The sequence below is a fragment of the Diabrotica virgifera genome, chromosome 6 (assembly GCF_917563875.1).
Source record: "Diabrotica virgifera virgifera chromosome 6, PGI_DIABVI_V3a".
NCBI classification, from domain to species: domain Eukaryota; kingdom Metazoa; phylum Arthropoda; class Insecta; order Coleoptera; family Chrysomelidae; genus Diabrotica; species Diabrotica virgifera.
In genome coordinates this window covers 82,157,403-82,169,947 of record NC_065448.1, presented here as the reverse complement: position 1 = coordinate 82,169,947, position 12,545 = coordinate 82,157,403, and the positions used below count along the sequence as shown (strand labels likewise).

Below are 12,545 nucleotides of genomic sequence, written 5' to 3'. Positions count from 1 at the left end.
AAATCATGGGTTTAGGTACAAAAAATAAATAAAGTTTTCAATACACATGATTTTACCTTAAAAAATTAACTTTTTATTAAAGCTAATTTGGTTTCTCTTGGTTTTTGTAAAACTTATTTTGTTTCTATGAACCACTTTTTAAACTAGATACAAAAACTTGCATGTTCACGTTTTAGCTAGGCCACACCTCAATTTCCCTGATTGGTCAGTCTTAGAAATAAATTAGAATGCATGTTTTTGCAGGAAAAATCCTGCATAAAAGAAGCACAGGGGTAAACTCATTTTTAATTTATTTGAGCTCAACAAATAGACGTTGGCGTATCTATTGTGGTGTAAGAGTACGTGTTTAAAACTGTAAAAAAATTGCAAGTGTTGTTTTTTGAAAAATAGTGATTTAGGGGTTACGGCAAAACAATGTCTGAAAACCAGGCAAAAGAATGGTACAAGTATTCAACTAAGTGTTGTGATCCATTTAAAACTGGAAAACATTCAGGAAACTTAGAAATGTTACTGAAGCCATGTGCAATCGCGTCGACATAAAAAAAGGAATGAAGATTTGTGATGGGTGTAGGCTAAAGTACATGAAGACTTTGAAAAATGCTGAATCTCCTGAAGCCGGGTAAGTTTTAATTTATTATTTTTTTTACAAAAGTAAACATCTACATTGGGTTTTTTTATTATATAGACATGAACTTTATTTATTTATATTAAAAAAATATTTTTTATTTATTTTATAATTTTTTTGTAACTTTAACACTTATTCAGTTCTTTTTTTTTCAGACCTTCAACAGAAAATCCATCCCCTAATTTTAAAGCCGAACCTAAGGTTGGACCAGACCTGTCTTTAGAGCTACTTAACCAATCACTTGAGCTTTTAGGAGAATCACCAATTAAAAAGAAAAGATTGACAATGCAGAAAGCGGAAAAGGTTAAAACTGTTATTGAGAAAAAATTAAGAGAGGAAAGACGAGCTGAAACTGAAGAGCCACCTGTTGAAGCTGTAAAAGAACATGAATGCGAGATGGTACAGCAATTAAAGAAGAAATTTAGGGAACTTACAAAAAGCAGCGAGAAAATGCATTTGCTATCCTGCCTGCCTATTAGTTGGAGTAGATCAAAAATAGTGAAAGAATTCGGAGTCAGTCAGTATATGGCAAGGGCTGTTAAGCAGATGGTAAAAGAAAAAGGGATTCTGTCCACCCCAAATCCAAAGCCAGGAAAAACGGTTTCCCCTGAAATAGTCAAGTTAGTTACAGAATTTTATTTAAGAGATGACATAAGTCGTATGATGCCAGGAAAAAAAGACTGTGTTGTGGTCAAGCAAGAAAACCAGAAAGAACACGTTCAAAAACGCTTACTTTTAGCCAACTTAAAAGAAATTTATGCCCTATTTAAACAAGAGAATTCTGAAGTTAAAGTTGGATTTACAAAATTTTATGAGTTAAAACCAAAAAATTGCATATTAGCAGGACAAAGTGGAACACACTCCAGTATGTGTTTGCACTATTCATCAAAACATTAAATTAATGATTAATGGTTCAAAACTGAATAAAATAATTGTTAATGAAAATAACAAACCTAGCTATCCGGATTACTATGCTTGCTTAACCAAAATAATGTGTAATCCCCCAAATATTGATTGTTATTTGGACCGATGCTCAACATGTCCTGGCATAGAAAATTTGAAAAATCATCTTATGGAAAAGTTCAATGAATCCTTCATTGATAATGTTTCCTACAAAAAGTGGATTTCTGTTGACCGGTGCAATATGGAAACGGTGATTAAATCTACAGAAGATTTTGTTGAAGACTTTGGTGAAAACCTTTTAAAATTAAAAACACACTCATTTATTTCAAACATTCAAAAGGAATTTTATAATGAGACCAAAAATAATTTAAAAAATGGAGAAGCGCTCATTACGTCAGATTTTGCAGAGAATTACTCATTTGTTTTACAAGATGAGGTACAATCGTACCATTGGAATAATTCGCAAGCCACCCTGCACCCATTTGTGATTTACTACAGAAATGAGCAAGGAGAAATAAAGCATATGAATTATGTTTTCATATCTGATTGTTTAATACATAATACAATAGCTTTTCATTTATTTCTAACTGTGTTGATACCGGAATTGAAAAATGAAATTATGAATCTATCAAAAATATTCTACTTTTCTGACGGATGTGCCGCTCAATATAAGAACAAAAAAAATGTTTTAAATCTGTCCTACCACGAAAAAGATTTTGGTCTTACAGCTGAGTGGCATTTTTTTGCCACATCACATGGTAAAAGTGCCTGTGATGGTCTAGGAGGCACAGTCAAAAGATTGGCCACTAAGGCCAGTTTGCAAAGGCCTTACGAGAATCAGATACTAACACCAGAGCAATTATTTCAATTTGCCACCGAAAATATTCACGGAATCACTTTTAAGTACTGTTCAACTGAAGAATATAATGAACATACTCAAAAATTAGAACCAAGATTTGCTAAAGCCCAAACAATACAAGGGACACAAAAAGTGCATGCGGTTATTCCTTTTTCAGAAACACAAATCATAACCAAAAATTATTCATTAAGTTCTGATCAACAAAAACAACTAATTCAGAAAGATTTGTCAGAATTAAATCAAATGGAACTTAAACTAATTGAATCTGGATTTGTAACGGTAGAGTATAACAATGCTTGGTGGGTGGCTTGTATTATAGGCAGAAATGATGAGACAAATGAAATTAAAGTTAGTTTCTTGCATCCAAACGGGCCAGCCCCCTCCTTTTATTACCCCAAACCTAAATCAGATATTCTAATTATTGAAAGAAAAATGATTTTAAGAAAAGTTCAACCCATTATCGCTACAGGTCGGACTTACACACTGACAAAGGAGGAAATGTCAGATTCCACCCACATTTTGGAAAGAAAAATAACTTTAAAAAATATTTAATTTATTTGAAATTTAGAGAAGCGTTTGTGTTACTTATAAAAAATTATTGTTTTCTATATTATAGCATGTATCTTTGACTTTTATGTGTTTTACTTAAAAAAGCTACCATTTTTTACATGTTTGAATATTGTTTTATTTTTTTTTCATATGGAACCCATCATTTCTCCATCTTGAAAATTGGTGTGTGTCTTAGTAAAACATTGAAAAAAAATATATATTTTTTTCAAAAAAATAAAAAATGGTGTTTTTGAAAAAAAATAAAAAATACTTTTTTCAATTTTTTTGAAAAAAAAATGTAATTTTAAAATGTGCCATGTTATACATTATTTAAAAGGTTTTTAAAAGACCTTTTAAACAAGGTATCGCTCATGAATTTCTGATAAGTAGTTTTAGAGATATTCCTATTTTTCTATACTTATGTAAAGGCAAAACTTGTCAATTTTATCATTTTCAAAAATTAATAACAAAAAAACTACTGGACCAAAAATTTTGAAAATTTAGATTTTTCATCTACTTTATGGATAAAATAAGTGTACCAAAAATTATCAAAATCGGAGAGGGTGTCTGCCAAACCCCTGGTTGATTTGATATGAAATGACCCTGAGACATATGTGTACCAAATATCAAAAAAATATACAGGGTAGTTCTAAAGTTATGGCTTAGGAAAGAAATGTGCAAAATCGATAAAACACCCTGTAACTCGGTTATAACAGTCGGTAGGGCAAAAAATGTACTATATCTAGAACGGGCTCAGTTACCTCTATTCACCATTAAAGTATTTCCGTTTCCCAATGAAACACCCTGTATAACGATAATTCCTCTATAAGGATCAAAATACTAAACATTGTTTGGTTCCTCATAAGGACAATGTATTAATTCTTTCTGTATAGGGATATCCTTCTCGATAACTTTTCAATGGTGGATGACCTCACTTTTCAAGAAACAACTGATAACCATTTGCCTTTGGCAATAACTAAGATAACTAAACTCTGAGAATTTTACCAATTAAAGATAATACTTAATTGAAACACAGGGAATAACTGACAAAGCTCTTGTGTAGGTGTAACTTGATAAAAAGTGATTAGTGAGTGATTCATTTTGTGGCTCCAATTTAGCAAAAATTTGGTGGTTCAAATTTCAATCCGATATGCAGAAGGTTGAGTAACAGGCTTTTATCGTTCAGGCGGTGTGTCTTAACTGTTTTCACACAGATTTTGTCCTCTATTGACGACTTCTAAGTTTCAGTTTCGGTTGTATCTCAGTCTGTGAACAGTCAAGATGTTTTCGGTTGAGTACTCTCGGTTGAAGAAAAGTTATCGATAACTCTGACAATAGAGAAAATTAACACAAGTTATTTAGTACAGTATGATTACTATTACAATAACGATTTTTTTTCTCTCTCTGTATAACGATCTCTCCTTAAAACAATGAAAATTCCCGGTCCCTTGCATATCGTTATAGAGAGAGAGGACTGTATTGTATCTTACATGTAAATTAAATTTTAATATAAAAATTTTCGAAACATTCGGGGTGTAGATGCACTCTACACTTTTTACTTAACAGGATCGGTACGTATTTTCGGCTGCAATGCTATTCAAATGGGGATTCATTTTTTTCGAATCCTGAGAAAACTAATAAGTATTTTTGAAAAATTTAAACGCAGAATGAAAGATTACGTTATTGGCGAGGGCCGAAAGTCCCTGAGAACTTCTATAATGTTTATTTTAATAAGTTACAGTGGTGAAAAACTAAGAGAAAATGTAGTGTGATTTTTAATTTCAAATATCTCATTCGAAAGAAACTTCTTATATATTCTAAGGGACTTTCGGCCCTCGATAATAATTTAGTCTTTCATTTTGTGTTTAAATTTTTTAAAAATATTTATTAGTTTTTTCAGGATTCGAAAAAAATGGACACCATGTCCGTGGAAATCGAACATTCGCTATCTTTGTCATACAACGCACTCATTCGAATCTAATGTTATGACAAGACTCAAGACAGTGACAAGTAGAGATGTGTCTGACCCGCTATTTTTATATAGCAGTTCATTCTGCTACTCCTTTTTAATGCTTTTACGATGATAATAAAATCAATCAAAGAGTTGTTTATTAAATAGTATTGATAGTGTATTTGAAAAATAATAATTGATTTAAGGCGTACAATTAATAAAAAGTTATTTATTGTTTATATATTATTTATGGAAAATCCAAGTATTTCAAGTCATTAAAGTTCAACTAAAAATATTATTTTATAAGAGTTTGTTCCGATAACCGTAAATAGGTACGAGTTTAGCTATAAAGTAAAGTGCCCATGGATGCATAAAATGTAGTAAAATGCTAGTGCTTCAAGTACGTACTACATTTTTGAAGATTTCACTACACTTAAAAAGCATTTGCTTTTCTCCGTAGTATTTGCTACTATTTACCAGCCTACATAGAAGAATGTACTACGCTTTTGAAGTATGTGCTTGTTTAGTAGTATTTTGCTTCAGTTTAAGTGAAGTTGGTGGGTGGACGTCTTCGGCGTAGGTATTGTTTTGTTACAATATGAAAGCATTTATGAATGTATGTCGTAGAAAAATTTACAAACTAAGAAGAAGATTCTAAATTTTTGGGTCATTCTTTTATCAAATAAAATTTAATAATTGTGAAGAAGATTAACAAATAACAATTGTTCATTTTTATCCTCGCGTAACTCTTTTGGCGCTTCGGATCTGAGTCACTCATTTTTACTCATGTACAATTTTAATAATTTGGTACGTAAAAATGTGAATTCACAAATCACAAGCACATGGAAAACTAATTCCATCACGATTGGTGTAATGCAGACACGGCTGGCGCTTAGCTTTTTAGTAGATACTTTTGGTCAGTAGTAGGTACTTCTGTTGTGTAGTAAGTTCTTCTCAACAAACGCACCTACTTTTATGTAAAAGAAAATGCTACAAAGTAGTGACTATTTGCTGAAGCAATAGTACTACGTTTTATGCATTCCGCCCATTTTCTTGAGTGAATTATTAAATGTTGGCTTCATATTTTAATAAAGATGATTTTAAGATTTTATAATTAAAGGCTTCGCTTTTTACGGAGAGTTTTAACGCTTTTTTTTTCTCGAAGAAAAATAATAAAATGATATTTTCGGCTCCTTTTCCTAAGTGACTTCTCTATTGAGGTTGGCGGTCAATATGGCAAATTTCTCTCTATTCTGGGCTTGATGAATTAAGTAATTTCCTGTTGTGTGGGTCCAATCTCTGATGTTTCGGAGCCAAGATTTTTTTCTTTCTTCTTTGACCCCTTTTACCTTCGATCTTGCCATTTAATATTACCTGGAGCTGCTCAAATTCCCTATGGCGCATTATGTGTCCTAGATATGACGTCTATCTAATTTTGATAGTATTGACCAGATGAGGACGTGTGTTTATTATTTTCAGTAATTTTTCATTCGTGGTTCTGCTGGTCCAGCTTATTCTTAACATTCGGCGGTTCATCCACATTTCGAATAAATTCAATTTGTTAACGTCATACTGTTTTAATGTTCAGGTCTCGCAACCATATAGTAATAGAGACCACACATTCACACATAACACTTTAGTGTTCTCAATCTTATTGTGACTGATAGCTTGGTTAAGTTTACAAGAACGTGATAACATACTAACTTTTTTATACTAAAGTCGCAAGAACGTGATAACATATTAACTTTTTTTATACTAAATGTCGGTGTAAATAAAATGCTGATGTTGCTAGTAAAACCAAATACAAATCATTAAATAGATAAATTGACTATTATCAGATTCCCGGAAATAAGCAATATTGAGAAAAGGGATTTCAATTTCAATTGTTTTTACTGTATCAAAAATAAAAAACTTCATTATGCAAAAGTGATAGTATATAATCGTTCGAAAACCATTCAAAACTTATATACAAGTAATGATCATCCCGAAATTAGTACGAATGCTAACAACGAAATGGCGACTGCGAAATGGCTCGACGGCGAAATGGCTCGACTGCGAAACGGCGACGGCGAAATGGCTCGACGGCGAAACGGCGACGGCGAAATGGCGACGGCGAAACGGCGACGGCAAAATGTCCTAGACCCGTAAAAAGAGTGTGGGACGCCAAACCAATAGGGAAGAATAGAAGAGGAAGACCCATTAAAGAATGGAACAGTGACATTTCGCAGATACTGCAGAGTAAGGGTAAGACTTGACAGGAAGCAACACAGATGGCATCCAATTGGAAGGAATGGAGAAAGTTCGTTAAGAGCTAGGACAATTCAGAAGATTGTAAAATATTGTAATTTAATGAATTGTATTATAAATGGCCCAACACCGAAAGGTACAAATGGGTTTACTGATTAAGTAAAGTAAGTAAAGTACAAAAAAAAATGGCTTACTGTATACTCATCCACATGATAATAATTTAGGTACCTTACCTCATTTTAATTTATATGGAATGTAAAACAAATAAACACAAGGAAACTGTCAAAACTGATTCAAGTTAAAAAGAAAACAAATATAACGTTTACAGCACATAGAAATTCAAAAAAGAGTGAATGAAGCGTAATGACGTCTAACAAAAAAATATACACTGCGATGCAAAAAAATCGATCCACTAAAAATTTGGTCATTTTTGAAGTTTCGAAATTCCTAAACCTGTTGTTCGATTTAAGTGATTTTTTTACCACGTTATAGCCTTATTCATTGACAATATCGCTGTAATAATATTGTTGCTAGACAGTCAAACTGTCATTCTATACTGAGTGTACGAATTAAACTGTGTTTTTTCTCAAAGTTCGCATCACCTTGTGGACTATTCTAGCACTTATAAAATACTGAAATTAAAACCTAATTATAGCCTCAGGTTTTCTTAACATTTTGTCTTTCGATTCATTCGCTTATGTTGGATAATAAAAAAGTTAAGTACTTTAACAACTGGCCATGTTCGTCATCCGTACAGGGTTTTTTGAAATAAGTGCGGCAAACTTTAAGGGGTAATTTTACACATGAAAATAATGACAGTTTGCTTAATAATCATATGTCCGCAAAAGCTTCGTTTCCGAGATACGGGATGTTCAATATTTTTTTACAAACTGACAATTTATTTATTGCTTTAAAACCAGTTGAGATATGCAAATCAAATTTGGTGGGTTTTAAGACGTAGTTATTGCACATTTTTTGAGATACAATTAAGAATTTTATATTCACCATTGGCGTGCGTACGGGTAATATTATGGGTCATAATACCCGTTTGCGCGCCAATGGCGTGAATATACCAATACCCATACGGGTCATATTACCTGTAAGCGCGCCAATGGTGAATATAAAATTCTTAATTGTATGTCAAAAAATGTGCAATAACTACGTACTAAAACCCACCAAATTTGATTTGCTTATCTCGACTGGTTTTAAAGCAATAAATAAATCGTCAGTTTGTAAAAAAATATTGAACATTCCGTATCTCGGAATCGAAGCGTTTGCTGACATTATGGTTATAAAGCAAATTGTGATTATTTTCTCATGTAAAATTACCCCCTAAAGTTTGTCACACTTCTTTAGAAACACCCTGTAATGATGACGAACATGGCCAGTTGTTAAAGTACCTAACTTTTTCATTATCCAATATAAGAGAATGAATCGAAAGACAAAATGTTAAGAAAACCTGGGGCTATAGTTAGGTAGTATAGCATAGGCTATAGTATAGCAGTTTGATTCGTACACCCGGTATACAATGACAGTTTGACTGTCTAGCAACAATATTATTACAGCGATATTGTCACTGAATAAGGCTATAACGTGGTAAAAAAATCACTTAAATCCAACAACAGTTTTAGGAAATTCGAAACTTCAAAAATGACCAAATTTTTAGTGGATCGATTTTTTTGCACCGCAGTGTAGTATGGTTTCGGTCAAAGGTGCGTATTCAATTCAATTCAATTTATTAACCAAAATTTATAATTTTAAGTAGGTATAATAAAAGTATACAGAAAGACACCTAGATGTCAAAACATCTGTGTGTGTGTGTCTATAGAAAAATCCTAAATCAATATAAATTATTAGTTATAAACAAACATAACATTAGTTATAATTAGTTATAAAAAATATTTGAGAATCAAAATTATTAAGAATTTAACTTAAAACTAAGTAAACAACATATCTATATAATATGTAAAAAAAATCAACTTAAAAGTTTTACGAATTCCAAATAAAAAAAATTCAGGATTTACAATTCAAATTGTGTTTTGTTTCCAGTAATACAATCAACTACTTTTTTATTAAACGTTTTTATTGATTTGATTTCTTTTATTTTGTTTGGTAGTAAATTATAATACTGTAACAAAAGAGAAATCTTGGCCGACCGCCGTATAACAGTAAACACCTCGAGAATGACGTCATCGAATGATCTAGGCCTCGGCGGAAAGGAGGAGGAACTTCTCGAACGTACGACCCGTAGGCGGAACACGCTGATAGCTAGAGATGGGCGTCGATTGTTCCAGAATAACAACTGGGTATAAATACGGGCATATTTGTAAATAAAGTTTAGTCTTAAGCTAAAGTTTGTAAAGTAAACTTGTATAAATAAATAATAAAGTCGTATATAAATACCCGAACGCTCGTTTATTACAGTTGGTGTCGGTGTTCGGTAAACTTAGTGCGATATAAATAAGTGAATTACAGAGAGACTTTTGAACTTTATTCGTCGGGAATAACCGGAGTGCGTTAATTGTTCGATATTCGGAAAGACTTTAAAATACTTTTGGACTTTATTCGTCGGGAATAGTTAAAGTGCGTTGATTGTTCGGTATTCGGAAAGACTGTTAAAAGACATTTTGGAAAGTACGTGTGTGTCGACCAAAGATGTTGCTACAAGAACTTGCAGTAAAACAGCTCCGTGAACAGCTAGAGGAACGGGATCTGGACAGCAGTGGGCTCAAGATAGTCCTACAAGCACGACTCAAGGATGTCCTCACGAAGAACGGAGAAGACCCAAAGACGTTCCACTTCCAGTCAGCAGAACAAGCAATCTTATCGAAATTAAAGACTGTTTCTGAAACGATCGATGAAACTTCTAGAAAAAGCGACGAGAAATTCGAAAACGTTGCTAAAAGATTCGACGAGACTTCTCAAAAGATTGATGAAACTTTTAAAGAGGTCTGTAGACAGAACAACGAAAAACTTGAAGAAGTTTGTAAACAGAACAATGAGAAATTTGAAGAAGTTTCTAGAACATTCGATAAGATACAGAAAAGGGTAGACGACAATAAAGAAACGTTAGAAGAGAAGATCAAACAACTAGAGACTATGGTAACCAATACGAAAGTTCTACCTTCAGTTAATGCAGTAGTTTTGGCCGTAGAAGAGAAGATCAAAGAATTAGAAAGCATGATAACCGATACAAAAGTGCAACCGTCAGTTAATGCAGTAGCTTTAGATCCTGTAGTGAAAGATGAACTACCGAGAGACGAAATGTCGCATAATATGAGATTCAAATTACCACCATTTGATGGAAAGTCCTCTTGGTCCATATACCTTAGACAATTCGAAGCTATTGCGACCGCCAATCATTGGACCGAACAGGAAAAGGCTGTTTCCTTGACTGCTGCTTTGCGAGGTGATGCTGCAGATATATTAAGATCAATTCCTAAGGGTCAAGAAAATTGTTACCAGACCTTGTTCACTCGTCTAGAAAAACGCTATGGAGATGCCCATCTACAACAAGTATACAAAGCACAACTGCGAAGTAGAAGTCAACGAGCAAGTGAGAATCTGCAAGAATTTGAAGCAGATGTGGCTCGTGTGGTGCGGTTGGCTTATCCAGAGTTGCCAGACAGCGTTTTAGAAGAAATTGCAGTAGATACCTTCGTCAATGGGCTGAAAGATAATGAACTACAGAAAGCTTTACGACTAGCAAGGCCGAAAGTTTTAGATGAATCACTTGCTATTGCATTGGAACACGAAACGGCTAGTCAAACTTCACGAGGCCATAGAGTAAGAACCATTGAAGAAAGTGACGAACACAACGATGAACGTCTGGAGGAAATGATACGGAGAGTATTAAGTAATCAGATGCCAAAGAGACGCGAGCCTAGATGTTGGAATTGTGGAGACGTAGGCCACATTCGTCGTAATTGCAAGAAGATCGTACAGCCGTCGGAAAACTAGAGCGGGTCGACACCAAGGGGCAACTGCCGACCTCGAGAACTAGAGCCCCCTTAGTAACTGTCAACCTTACGTCCTCCGGTGGAATCCACAACTTATACATCGAAGGTCGTATCAGTAATAGATGTAGATCATTTTTGGTGGATACAGGTGCAACGAGAACTATCGCACGTCCAGATGTAGTACGAGACCATAATAAATTATCACCTGCAACAGTAAAGCTTAGAACAGCGACTGGTGAGCTAATTAATACATATGGCGAGGCTAATATGTCAGTATCCATTGGCCAGACCACAGCTGAACATCAAGTATTAATTGCCGAGATCTCCGACGAATTCATATTGGGGATGGACGTACTAAGGAAAGTGGGGGCAATATTGGATGTTCAAAATGGAGTTCTCAAGATCAATGGTGAAGAGTTGCCCTTTCACGACGACAAAGAAGATGTCATCCGCTTACTTACTACATGCGACGTAACCATACCCGGTAATAGTGAGAAAATTCTGATGACCATGCTTGATGGACACTGCCGAGAGGGAAGTTTAAGGATGGTCGAAGATGTGGATAATGTCGAGTTCCTAACGGCGAAAACTTTGGTAAAAGTTCGAGATGTGATCCCTGTAAGAGTTATGAATTTAAGGGAAACTGCTATCAAGTTAAGTAGAGGAGCTTTGATCGGGCAGTGTGTTCCCGTGGCTTCAATTTGCTCTGTGAATACCAATGAGAAATCATCGAAGGCGAAGTATCCAAAGGAGCTTGTTGAGATGATCATTGAAAGATGCCAAGATCTTGATCATGAACGAACGGAAAAAGTGACGTCTATGCTGATAGAGTATCAAGATGTTTTTGCTATTGACACGAAGGATAAGGGCAAAACAAGCATAGTAACGCATAAAATAAATACCGGAGACTCTCAGCCAATCAGACAACGGCCTAGACGACTTCCATTTGCGAAAAGAGATGAAACCGAAGAGATTATCAAGGATATGGACAAACAAGGGGCAATTGAACCATCGAACAGTCCATGGACATCACCAGTAGTTTTGGTAAAGAAGAAAGATGGTTCAACGCGTTTTTGTATCGACTACCGCCAGCTCAATGCGGTAACAAAAAAAGATAGTTATTCTTTGCCCAGAATAGACGATACATTGGATACTCTCTCCGGTTCTCGTTGGTTTTCCACACTCGATTTAAAAAGTGGATATTGGCAAGTAGACATGGAGCCAGCCGATCGGGAGAAAACCGCATTTTCGATAGGATCAGGGCTTTGGCAGTTTACGGCTATGCCGTTTGGTTTATGTAATGCCCCTGCCACATTTGAAAGATTAATGGAGCAGTTTTAAGAGGTCTAACATGGAAAACATGCCTGGTTTACTTGGATGATGTAATTGTGGTTGGAAGGTCCTTTGAGGAACATGCCAAGAATCTAATAGAAGTCTTTCAACGATTGAGGG

At 34.4% G+C, this 12,545-nt stretch overlaps 1 protein-coding gene across 2 annotated transcripts in view; it reads left to right on the top strand.

The window, feature by feature from the left end:
* LOC114345184 (uncharacterized) overlaps positions 1-12,545 on the top strand; it is a 97,945-nt gene that overhangs the window by 3,404 nt on the left and 81,996 nt on the right. The window lies entirely within an intron of this gene.